General features: G+C 42.0%; 1 protein-coding gene across 1 annotated transcript in view; it reads right to left on the bottom strand.

The window, feature by feature from the left end:
* Positions 1-14166, bottom strand: part of LOC104924856 (aryl hydrocarbon receptor) — a 36607-nt gene that overhangs the window by 17022 nt on the left and 5419 nt on the right. The window lies entirely within an intron of this gene.

Raw genomic sequence — 14166 nt, forward strand, 5'->3', positions numbered from 1 at the left:
TGGACCAAACCATCAATTCACTGAGAAAATAATCAACAGATTAATCAGTAATGAAAATAATTGCCTGGTCTCTCCATCCAAATGTTCTGTTTGGATAGAATGTCATACAGTGTCAACAGAGCACAACAAAAGGTTTACAAACCAAACTTCAGGACAGCATAACAACATGTATTTAAGTGTGTTTGTGAACCAAACAAACTGATGAGGAAACCGACAATTCCTTGAGGTGTTTATATGTTAGCACTTGACTGCTAACTCAGCTCAGCTCAGCTCAGCCTCCCTCCCTCTCCACTCTATCCAGTGTCATCACTCCACTTGCTCCTCCCCAAGCCCCCTTGGCTTCCCCTCCCCGTCCTTCATTCTCATCCTAATTGGATTGTCTTTTTTCCCAGTGTGACATCATAACTTTTTTTTTCTCTTCTATCGAGCCAGCTCTGGTGCTCAAGGCCTGTGAGAGAGGGTAGTAGCTAGGGTTGCACATCTCTATGTGATAAACGATTCGATACGCATCTAGATACACAGGTTACGATACGATTCAAAAACGATATACTTTTATCACAGACTCGATACAAATCGATACAGTGTAAGAAGGATACGATTTGATTTTGATTTGATCCACGGTTAATATTTATTGTAGATATTTTATAGAATAAAGAAAGACTATCTTACAGTACAGTATAATATTTTCTTTTCAAATATGTAAAAGACCACATATCCCCAAGCATTGTTGCTTTATGGCACTGGCAATCATAAAATAAAAATAAAGAACAACAATAAAATCACATGTCAATGTATTTATTTTTAGACATGGACCAAATAAAGTCTGGCTGAATCAACATCATTTGTTGGAGAGAATCCAGTGGATTTTCAAAATAAAATACCCCGTGCAAACTGCTGTACGTAAAAACAGACAAAGTGAAACTAATTAACTACATAGCATATTTACACACAGAAGCATGTTTAGAAGAACATACACCGGGAAAATGGCCAAATCTGAGGAAGTAAACAAAGTCTGGCTCGCTTCTGAAATGCTCCCGGTGGGTTTAAAGTCGCATGCAGGCCGGACCAAATATGCCACGCTCACGCAACGCGCTGCGAACGGGCCCGGTGTATTTTTCCAAAAGTTTGTGAAGCCGCCAACCGATTCCAAGTCTCGCGATACCTGATCCATGACTCTACAACCGATTCATCTACGAATTCATGGCTAATTCGCATCGATCGAGGAGGCTGCTACCGACGCAGCCGTGTCTCTCACTTGTTAAACCAAATATCTGGTCGCATCGGTTTGGGTCCACTTCTCATGTAGAAAAAGTTTTTAAAAAGTTGCATTTGAAGGATCAAAAGACAATTATGTGCACTAATTTGTGGATAAAACATTAAATACATAGACCACACAGACATCTTGATTCAAGAGAACTTTAAGAGAGATTTAAGCTTAATGCAGAATTTTGGGACAGGAAGTCCTCTTGTTTGCAATTTCACCAAAATGAAGAAATGGATATTAATATCATATCTGTGCCTTCACAGATTGTACACAACAATCTGAATAAAGTGAAACCTGTGAACATGACACAGCATTTTGGATGGCAGCATTATATACAAGGAGAGTTTCTCTGCATCTCAAACTCTCATTACCTTCATGCATTGCTGCCTTAAATCCAAATTCGGGACAAGATCACATAAAAAACAAACAAAGATACAAATGCAACCATAAAAACATACACCAAGAGTGACGATGGTTAAAGGACAAGACTACAGAGCATTTAGCAGTCAGATTGAAGAGGGGATGAATGTTTAAGAGTACTGGTTAGATTTACAAGCAGCAAAAGCATAACGGCACCCTGATGGCAACAGAGAAAATGGCAAGAATATGACCAGGAGAAGCCAAAATACTCGCTGCTTTACAGAGGACAAAAAGAAGATCCTTTTGCTTCACTCCAGCAGATTAGGGCTGCCACAAACGATTATTTTGATAGTCGACTAATCACCGATTATTTTTTCGATTAGTCGACTAATCGGATCATACGTAAATTAACTGTTCCGGAGAGGGGCGGGTGGGCGAGTGCTGTAAAGCTCGCGGACGGAGCCGTGAGCCACCTTCGCCCCGGAGTCTTTCCATGCCGACCCAGAGCCGCCACGGAAGAAATGCACCCACGAGGGGATTCTCCCACACCATGCGACCGTCCCTGACCTGCCGAGTTGAATCCCCCGAGCAGACTGCGCGGAAGTTGCGGAAAAATCACGGCGATTGGTTAAAATTGCAATACCGCCCTCAATTCACAGGGATTCACTGAAGTTGCGTTTAAGTTGCAAATCGTGAATTCCTGGAGGGTCTGTGTTATGGTATCATTTACGGTACAGTCAGGCCTGACGCCGATTACCACTACTGTGCATGTGCGTAGGTGTGTGTGTGTGTGTATGTGACAGAAAGGCAGACGCGACAGTGGAAGCTGCAGCCGCAGTTTCGAGAGAAAAGCAAAGTAAAAAAAAAAAAAAAATCGATGTGTCGACTACTAAATTAGTTGTCAACGATTTTGTTCGTCGACATAATTGTGACTAATCGACTAATCGTGGCAGCCCTACAGCAGATAAAAGAAAAGGTCAGGAGACTTTCAATAAAAGAAGATGAATTCTCTGTTGGCCCTTTCCCAACAGCCTCAGGGTTCAAATTTAAGATGATCATCAAATATAGTCCCCAAAATACTTGTATGATGTGACAATTTCTACGTTTTCTTTATGTTTGGCTGCATGTCTGTTACATCTGAGTTCCTTAGTTTTTGATACATTTAAGTCCAAAAAGTCATCAGAAAATTTGACCAAATATCTGCCCTCCTGAGCGCTGCATCCATCCATGTACATAATGAAGAGTCAGGGGCAAAAGAATACATCCTTGTGGTGAGCCAGTCCATGTAGCTACGGAGCTTACACACTGCACTCTGGCAGTGAAGAAATCCAGGATCCATAACACAAGCAGGCGAGACGAGTTAAAATCACATAGCAACCTTTCAGCTAAAAGATGCAACTGCATCATAACAAACAGAAGCCTGGCATGTTCTAAATGAAGGTTAGGGAAAAACTTCCTCCACACCTCTACTTGTCTGCTAGGCAAATTACAAGGCCGTTATTAAAGGCCAACAGGCATGTGTCTCTCGAGTTTCTATCTAAGCCTTGAGCTCATCCAGCTTGTTGCGAATGGATTGCACGTTTGAGAATAGGCCAGCACTGAGTGCTGGCGTCTGTCGCTTAAATTGCGTTGAACACCTTCTCTCCACCCTCTCTTCCTTCTCCTTCTTCCTTTTTTTGCAATATTCTACCTGCTGCAGCATTTGAGATACTACTTTGCAGTGATCGAGGGAATGTGCAGATTATTGTTGTCACTTATCGTCAGTGGCTGTGGCTGAGCAGGGAGTAACTCCCGGCTATGGGTGATCCCATTGACCGCTGCTGTCATCATGTCCAAAGGCAAATTGACTTAACAGAACCCAAAGTGCAAGAAAGATCCCATAGTTTTTTTTTCCCCTTAATGATTAAGAATATTTGCACAAAAGTTCAAGATGATAAAAGTATTGTTGCCACACAACACTCACGTGTGTCATTACACGGATGGCATATATCTAAATGTTGTGAGCTTCACTAATGATGATGTACAAGACTACTACCCAGTCTACTGCAGGTTCAAAATCCTGAGATATTTAAGTCATGATCATGAGACAGTTTTTAACTATGAGGAAACAATTTAGCAGTATAAGACGATATCAGTGAGCATCTCTAAACTTTTTATGGTTATATTCAGACACATGGCAGAACTGAGGGAAAGATCAGGCTGCAGTGACTCAACTGTGTTTATTAACGTCTAACTGAAGCCAGGATCTTTTTATAACCTCAGATGGGACTCATGATGGCGTTGTACACCTGCTATCCACCCCAAATATAGCTCCTCTCTGAGTATTGAACTGTCAGCATCAGTATCTGGCAACAGATTATCAGGTGATTGATGACAGTAAAATAAATTGTTAGCTGCATCTAATATTATAATCATTTGTTATTTCTATAACGTGAGACAATGAGCTGCGGTGATGTCATGAGAAAGAGAGCTGTGTTCAAGCACATTAATCTCTGACCCCTGCAGGAGCACCGTGCTGTGACCCGCGATGACCTTTGACCCTGAAGGTGACGTATGACATGATTGGGTGACTGGATTCTGGGTCAGATCTTTTGTTGTCTGCAAAGGGGGTTTAACAAGGAGACCATCTGAGGGGTGGTTTTAGGAGTGTCAGAGTAGACACTGGATAGCATATGGGCTTTGTGCGGGGAGTCCATGTGGCTTGTACCTTCACACGAGACACAGCTTTGCGTGGACACCCCTGACCTTATTCTCAAACAGACACTTTTGGAGGGCCGCTGACATAACGCAATATACCAGTGAGGAAAAGGCCTTGGCATTGCATCACATACGTCAGATATGATCAAATTTCACGTTGTTCTTGTCTCACAAAGAAATGCAGGAGCATCATAGCTCGAATCAATTGATGATGCAATGGACAGTATGTAGAGACAGTATGTGCACTCTGATGCCCCTTTGTCTGCTGCCTGTGTCCATGATCAGCTATCACATTTAACAACACATGCCAAACCCCCACTCAATTTTATGGCACAATTTAATAAAGATGTTATTTAATTTAACTTTGTTTTAATATTATATTATATATCAAAAATATTGGCACCCCTGCATTTCTGTCACATAATGCACTACTTCTCCACCAAAAATGTTGCAATTACAAATACCTTGGTATTTATTTATTTTGTTTGCAATAGAACAGCACATAAAAGCAGAGAATTTGTATTGTTACAATGTAAACAAAAGGAATAAACTTGAGAATGCCAAAGCATTTGTAATTGCAACATTTGAAATTGGTCCTTCAGTTCACAGTCGCTGCTGAATTTCTGTATATTCGCTCATGCATCCATCGATGTTAGCACACTATTGTGCAATATATTCATTTTCTTTGTTTACCAGATTTGACATCTGACAAGTGTAAATGATTCCAGAGGACATAAATATAGTGCGCAGAAATAAAAATAAGAAGCCGTGTAATGTTGTACCTGCTTTCCTTGCTTGTGATTCCACAACAATCCCCCAAATTATTGTTTTGTGATTATGACATAACATTTATCAGTCACTCAAATCACATTTTGCAGGTTTTGATCAACTGATGTCTCATTTTGAGAAAACAAAGGTTCTAAAGGTCATATAAAATCGACATGTACAGCTCTCACCACACATCTGAGTTTCTTCTGTAAAAACACTTTACACCTATAACAATGAGTGCTACCTTTTGTCAGCATCTGTGTGTGTGTGTGTGTTGTGGCTGCAGAGAGTTTGTACTTTGGTAGTTTACACAGGTACCCAGCAGCATTCAGAGGCATAATCCAGCCAGAAAAAAAAGTGGGCCAACCCAAAGCCTCTTGAATGGCCAGTGGAGGACAAAGAGCAGATCTTGTTATCAAGCTTCAGTGGGCACAAGTGTACATAATGAAAAATTTACATTCCCATTGCCATCACATACATGGGGCATAATAGCGCTCTGGCAAGCACCCAGAGGCGTTTCCAGTGAATTTAATAGAACAGCTTGGCTTTTCCAAACATGCTTATCTTTGCATAATGTAGCTCCAAAGTTACAACAAACAATATACATGAAAACACAGAGGAGATCTAATAAGACACGGACAGGGCCAAGGGCAAAATCTTTTAAACATTACAGGGGGGCAACCGGCTGTGTTTTTACTAATTTCCTATTTGTTTCCAAATGCACACACCATTCTGTACAGAAGTATGTTTCCACTCTATGGTCAGCTGGAGCAGGTATATCAAACAATAGCCCAACTGCTGACCAATCAGATCACTGATCAAATCTCTCAGTCCTTCAAGATCCTGACAAATGTTCTCTTGATTTTTACAAAAATGAAAAATAATAAGGCCCAACAGATATACTGATGTGCTTTTTATGTGGAGCACATTCTCAGAATAGTTTGTTCACCATCATCCGACAAAGAAACAAAAAGCGTTCACTCTTATATTATCACGCTGTAGCTTATTTTGAGCTTTAGCCTTACTTTTAATATTTTGAAAACATTTGAGAGGTCGAGACCAATACAAGATCAGATGAACTCTTTGTGGTTTAGGAAGTTGCATTTTATTACAGAACTGAACTGTTTCTCAGTGACTGACATCTGGCGTAGGTAATACACTTACAAAGGAGGAGTTCAGTACTTCATACAACGCCATTTCAAAATACCTGAACTATCCCTTTGACCAAAATATTACAGTGTCTGGGAGGTAACCACACAGCCTCTGGTGTCAAAGTTCTGCGCTTTGTACATCGACCTTCCACCCACATGGCAACCCTGTAAAAACCTCTAAAAATAATCCAGCTGCTGTTTTGTTTCCTCTCATAATATGAATGTAGTTTTTTTGGTGACACTGTTTCAGAACCTCATACTATACTTGTTCATAAGACAAATCATCCTGTCCTGGGAGTGTGACCCTGAGGCCAGTTTGGCTCACGTCCCGGCTTTCATCATGGAACCTCTAGCATAAAGCTTACTGGCACCACTCCCACAGAGAGCCAGAGAAGGTTTACCCCACAGAGGGGCTTTACTTTGCTGGAAGCTGAGAACCTTAAAAACATTCAGCACCCTGCAAATATTTGACCATTATCAATTTGTCCAGTCAGGCCCATCTACAACAGGATTAGTGGGGATGTTCTTTGCTTGTGCTGCTTCAGTGCATGCTGGCACATTTCCAGAGCATTACAGGCTGCTATGTAACAAAAAGATACACATGATGCTGCTAAACAAACTTAACAAAATGTTCTCAACCAATCACAGTACAGGTTTAGGATGAAATCCTTTGTCGGCCATTACTGAGCTATTTTTAGAACACTTAAGAGTTGTGCAGGCTTAATAAGCTTTGCATTAGAGTTAGTAGTAGTGGTGGTGCTGATATAAAACTCTAAAATACATTATGACCCACTGTTTGCTTGTGAACCTAGAACTCAGGATTGACTTGTTTGTTTTTTCCACATATTGCGTGTCTCTGTTGGTATAACAATATTCGTGTTTGAGTCTGAATCATGAAATGGTGCTATATTTAGACAGCGTATTAAGCCTAAGCTTGGGGGGTTATGGAGCTGTGGTTACAGAGACCCATGGTGCGGGACGTCCTCAACCACTTGGCCCATTCTGGTTACTTAGAGGAGGGAGGTGGTGGTACTGCAGTTTATTTTGGATCCATGCCAGAACAGATTCAGACCACAGGCAGAGCAAAGTAAAGAATTACTTTCACGGCTGATGAGATAGTTTTGGTCAAAGAATATATTTAAATGTAATCTTGTGTTCTGGTTATGAGTCTAATCCTGATTTGAATCCACAGAGTAACATGATTATTCACCTCCCTGCATGAACTTATTCTGACTGGTGTCTTTTTCTCTCATTTCTTGGTTGCCCACTTGAACTGTGACGTGACTCGAGCTGGCACTGCACCTGCAGAAACTAGATGGTGATGAGATCGTGATCGTGATATTTTAGTTTTATTGAAAGAAAATGAAAAATGGACAATGTTGCTATATATGACTATAAAAGGATGTTTTGAGCATAAATCAGTTCATGAACAGATTTTGGGTTTCTAAAGCTCGACCACGTTCAGCCCTGAATATCTCTGGTGCCTTTTTGAAGATAAGATTGACTTTTTTTTAACAAATGTTGCACGAGTCAGGACTTAGTCACTGATACACAACATGTTTCCACACAAGTTGATTAATATATGCTGAGTAATGGTACAGTCAGCTAATATATGGTACAGGTTTTTTTTTGTATACCTGGCAATACTGCACAGGTGGTTTAAGTTACTGACAACACTGTCAACAACAGGTGCTCAGCTCAGGTGTTCATCTCTAACATGTTAGGAGCTAACCAGAAAGTGCAGGTCATGCAGGCCATGCTGCGCAGGTTATTGATTCTCAGGATGAAGATCATAGTGATAATTGAGTGTGTGTTCTACTTTGTACAGTTTTTTTGTGTGTGTGTGTAAATCAAAATAGAACTGCATCCCAATTTTTTTCTGTTTATGTTTTGATTTACACTGGAGAACATGTACAGCTGCTACCGGTTTCAGTGACGGTCTTTTACGCCTGATGTGTTATAATTTAGTCTTAGCGAGGCTGGATATTTCAAATCGTAGCTGTGTTCCGAGGTCTTGTGTTGATACCGTTTTGGATACACTACGCTGCGCTCATCCTTCATTAGACATCAAACTTTACATGCCTCCCCTGCACAGCAGTGATTCTACATCCCCTCACTGCGCAGGATCACAGCGAGCAGGAAACGGGACGTGTGTGTGTGTCAGCATGTACACATGCAGCCACACGCAGTACAGTGCATGCATACAGTATGTGTGTGAGTGTGTTTGTGTGTTAATTATTCTAGCAGAGTGTGAATGGCAGCGAGTAAATATAGAACGTTTCAACTCCTTCACCCCCCCCCCCCAAACACTGCAGTAAATGAACACGCGATGCACACATACCACCCCCACATCCACATAACATACACATGGATGCACGCAACACACACACACACACACACACACACACACACACAGGCTGAACATGAACACGCGGCCACTAATGCAGGGGGGGAAAGCACGCACCCTGTGCTGTTTTCGTGTCTCCCGAGGTTTCTAGATCACATGGTTGCATATTTGCTTATGAGAGGCGATCCAGAGAGGTGGGAGGAGGAGGAGGAGGAGGAGGAGTGATAGGATTTGGGCAGGGTAGGGTGGGGAGGGGTCACTACTGATTACCAGGTTTTTTTTCCCCTCTGGTGGCTTGCATTCCACGCTGTACCGTATCGCGATCAGCGCGGCTGGGGGGATGGGGTTAAGCCCTGCAGGGCAAGGACGGAGCGAAGGACGGGGTGAGGTAGGGAGGGAAGGAGGGAGGGAGGCAGTGTCATCATAAAGGGATGACCCACTGCTGATCATGGAGCTCTGCGTTTCATTTGTGACCTACAAGAAGGAGGGGGAGGGGAGGCGGCGTTTCAAATAACAAATCATCGCCGCCATTCAGAGCGAAACAGTGATGGGTTTCCATGATATGTCATAAGACTTTCACAACAGTCACACGGCTTACATAACCAGTCCCGGGGCAGCAGAAACATTAACCGAGTGCGGCTGTGACAGATATTTCCATCTGTGTGGCAGTTCAGCGCGTGCCGTCATGGCAGCGATCTATGGACATCCGTTTCATTAAAAACTGACTGATTTGGCTTCATTTTCTTTCAGGCACGTAGACTTCATACAACAAAGCTACATTCTAACCAGAGTCAGAACGGTGTTTTACATAATTCATTTTCTGTATCCATGTCCTGTCCCAGCGGGAGTTGCGTAACGCGTGTGCTGAGCGGCTCTGTGTTTTTCCAACTCTCTATCAATGGAAGACTTTTATCTTTTTGCTTTTATAATAGATATGATAGTCTACAATATGGGAACTTGTGAATGATTCATTTGTCCTCCGCTGCCATGTTGTTCTTTTGTTTCTAGCGATTCACAGTTGAAAGGCTAGAAAGTGTTTCAACGTCGATATGTTTTAGAGGCACTTGATATTTTTTTCTCCAAGAAGAAATCTGGCAGTTTATTAAAAAAAACTGTTTATGTAAAGACTGGATTTAATAATTACCATGTAGACTTAATGGAAACACCTCCACACAATCCACTTACTGACGAGTCCTCACCACAGAGACTGAAGGAGTTTAATATAATCTGTGTTCTCTGACAGCAGGGAACACTAAAGCTAATTAGGCTGTTTACAAACATTAAATTAATGTGTATTTCAAAACAAACAAACAAACAAACACAATCCTGGGTGACTCTGTTAAAACCTAAAACACCTTTAAACAATGCCCTGCCTTGTTCAGTGTTGGAAGGAGAATTAAAAAGCTTCTTCACTCGAATCTGCAATTAGTTATTTTTGGCTGGACTCGGGGCAGTGCAAAGAGGCCGCAAACACAGCATTTATCACTTCATAAAGTTCATATGGAGAGAGTTAGCCCGCTGTTGCCGTATTAAACGCGTAGCAGACAAAGAGCAACATTCATTTGGAGTCTTGTTTTATGAACGTAAGTCCAAAGTTTTGGTGTCCAGAGAGAAATACCTGGCTCTGCAGATTGTTCACCACAGTCTCTAACTGTGTCTGTCTGTCATCTGGTGTTGGGCACAAAAGATGAAGGGTTGTCAATATGATTGAAATATGAAAATATTGATTAGTGCAGCTTTAACGTGAAGTCTGTTGAACCTTGTCCTCAACCTTACAACCCTATGATATGTGTGAACAAAGTGGAACATGTTTGAACTAGTGGAAATAAGTTCAACAGCATGAACTGTATATATTCTCCATGAAGTCACCCATGTGATTCTGAACAGTCATTGTGAAGAGTGTGGTGGCTCTGGCTGTCACCATCTTGGTAGTTCTGCCTCTGCTGTCTCCTGATAAATCCAAAAATAGCCAAAGACCTGAGGAATGGGTGGACCTGAGGCGGGCTCAAACAAGCCATCTGTAACTGCAGCCACCTGTCAATCAAAAGTGGCCATGCTCTTAATTATGGATAACTTTAAGCCTTAATATCATTTGAACTCGATACAGTTGTCATAGACAGGAAAATAAACTATAGAGACCAAAACTGTCTTTTGTACCAGGCTGTAAACATCTGCTGTGAAGTTGGACATTTTAACGTGGGGACTCGATCTGTAGCCAGCCTCTAGTGGCCATTATATACAAATACTGAACTTGTTTGAGATGCAGTGTTATTTCCAGCAATACCCAGCCAACACCAAACCACAGTGAAGTGAATCCCTCTGCAGTCACAGAGATTATGTCTCCTAATCTCCATCTATATTTACAATAGAGCCGCGGTTCACTTTAACAACGGGCGTGCTGCTCTGATAAAATCACAGGATTAAACCATAATTTCATATCCTGTCCACTACATGTTTAAACTGCGACCTATGAACCAGGGTTATCTGAAGCTCTGAGCACAACAATGACCATCTGACATGCATCTGCGAGGGTGCTGGTTATGCAACAGCAGTCATGTGATGTGATGGCAGGTTTGGTTCTCCCAGCCTGCCTCTGAAACTCTAAAACAGGAACAAGAGATCCCCTATTGTTCCTGGTGTGAATGACGGGGTACAGGAGAAGGAAAACAGGACAATCAAGCAGTTTGGCTGTGAGCAAAGATGACTCTTCCAAGAAACTCAGCAGGCCTGCGGTTATGTCATCCACGATCAGCGTTTTTTGCCCACAGGACCGATCCTCACTATGAAGGATGACCACTGTTCATCTGCTGGAACTGACAACGAATCCTACAGTATGGTTGGTTTCATCCACAGAATTAATATTAAATACTGTGTGATACATCTGGAATTTTGTCCAGATTTCTTTCTTTCTGAAAAAAACAAAAACCACTTGAGAAGCAAGTACCTGAATTTAGGAAAACATAACTTATTCTTGTCATGTTGGAGCAGCTATCAGCAGGAGAGACCGTTTAGAGAGGAAACGTCATGAGTAAGTAATGAAACAAAGAGGATCCACTCTACTTTCTACTTTAACATTTAGTTTTGTCATAAGCAGACATCCATGCAAAATAATACAAAAACAAAACATGACATTTGGCCTCAATAGCCCTGCAGTAAGCAGTTATTCAAGTGTACTTGCATGAAATCTCATTTATTCAGTCAATATTACGCTAAAATATATTTTCTCCGGCTATATTAAATTTCTCTGTTAAAGACCGATCTTTAATTTTGTAAATTCATGGTTTATTCCCATTAATTCCCATTAATTCTCATGGAAAGTTTCCAACTTTCCTGGAATTTTGCAAATCTAGAGGTGAAGGAGGCCATCTGTGGTCAAATAAATAATATGAACATTCATTTATTTATTTCATATTTTTGTATTTTGTGGCCCCGCCCTCAAAAAGCCTTTGCACGCCACTGTGTGACACAGCAAAGCAGTCTACGCGAGAAGGTTCTCAAATCTGGAGTGTTCAAATTGGTAAAAATTTAATTCATCGTGTGCCTTGGGCCTTAACAGCAATAGTCCTGAAAATGTAACTTTAAATTCGTCCTGAGGGCACTAGAAGACATAAAATGTTCATCCTCTCCAGTGCATGAATGTGCTCTGCAAATCTATGTCTAACTTTAGTTTTCAAGTTAACTGGAACTGGAACTAACCCCACACATCAGTGATAAGTGTATCACTGTTTCTCCACATCACATTAACTGTAACAATACTAACGCTGCTGGAAATGCTGCATGTGGCCTCCCAGTGCACAACCGTTACAAAAGTTAGTGATGTGGTGTAAATCTTTGTGATGAATGTGATGGCATCACTAGCTACCGTTCTGTTGCATGGAGCATAAATGATCCAAAAGGCAGACAGCATCTGTGAAGATGGCTCAGAGATGCCTCACACCCAGAGTGGGGTGATCCTGGCATGATCGGTTTTAAGAGAATTAACGCTTCTCTCTTCAGGCTGGCTGAGAGGGACGAAGTCCATTGTAGCCTCTGACAATAACAAAGATGGCAGCTGGGTTGGATAATACCGTCAGGCAGATTAACCTCGCTCTGCCGGGGCTTTGTTCAGCTCCTCCGACGTTGTCGAGTACATGCTGTGTACAGCTCAACGATTACTTTTTAAAACTCTCCGCAGCGCAGTCCGATTGTGATGCATTTTTTATGCAGACGACATCCAAACAGAGCAAAGCGTTGAAGCAATGGTAACGTTCCCAGAGTGTCAGCGCTCCACAGACCACCTAACTTTCAGATGCTGCTGACAGACAGGATTTACTCTGTTTACAAACAACAGTTTATGGCTGACCACAGGGGCATCCCGGAGCGACGGGCCCTCGGGTCCGAGCATAGAGCTTTCTCTCTGTAAAGCTGCTTCCTTAATGTAAGAGCCCTGAGCTCGTTAATTACTTAGAGACTGACCAGGAAGTAGGCTAATGCAGTTAGACAAGAGGGTTTGTCTATAGGCTACACTCTGACCTGTTGGTTACTGAAATCCACTATCAATAATTCACTGTGACAGGCCCAACAGCCAGAGCATGCTTCCATATGTTGCCGAATGTGAACAATAAACACAACTTCTATTGATAGCTCGAAAATGGTAACAACGGATCAGTTCGTCAGAGCTACATTTTGTTTCCTCAGGGCATCAGAAGCCGACATGTACTGTACACAACATATGAGCCAAGCACACACACACACACACACACACACACACACACACACAAAATATGAAGCGCACGCCCAAACAGGAGTCATATCAGCGGTGTTGGATCCCGTCCGTCTCAGTCCAAACAGCCATCTGACAAAGCTGCTGCCTTAAACAAACATTGCTCTGCCTCCATTTCATAAATTCTTTAAACTCCGGGGGTTTCTCTCAATTATTCATGCTCCAAGAGCATCCGACGGCCGCATTGCAGCATTCTCTATGAAAGATCGCCGCCTAAAATAACAATGTCTTCACTCCGCATAGCAGGGGAGGATCGTACGCATCCTGCCAGTGGCATGCAACTCTTCGCAACGCTCCAGTGTTCCAGTTTTTAATGGACACCGAGCAAAGCTCCATCTTCTACTCCTTACATAAGTGATGTCTCACACACACACACACACACACACACACACACACACAGGCCTCAATGAAATATTGAGGGCCTTTCCCTTGGATGAAATCTGAATAAGGCGGTGGCTGGTTCCTCTCCTCTTGTTGTGGTCGCGAGCGACTCGGCTGTTGTGACATTCTCAGAATCCTCTTGATTAAATCCATCACTTGCTTCTCAGTACTACAAACACAGCTCACACAAAGAGCTGCTTGGACTTTGAGCACCCATATAAACAATTATGGGAAATATTAATTTGCTAAGTTCGAAGTCTTGTGTCTTTAGCTGGGACACTGGTCAACATGTTATCTAGATATCAACTAATCCATCCAAAACTCAACAAAACAAGTGAACTAGTCTAGCAAATCTGCGCATTCTTAAACCTGCACATTATACTCTAGTACTTTTTGTAAATATGTACACTTGTGTTTCCCTCCTTGGTTTCTATTT

Source organism: Larimichthys crocea, chromosome XVIII (genome assembly GCF_000972845.2).
Source record: "Larimichthys crocea isolate SSNF chromosome XVIII, L_crocea_2.0, whole genome shotgun sequence".
NCBI lineage: Eukaryota > Metazoa > Chordata > Actinopteri > Sciaenidae > Larimichthys > Larimichthys crocea.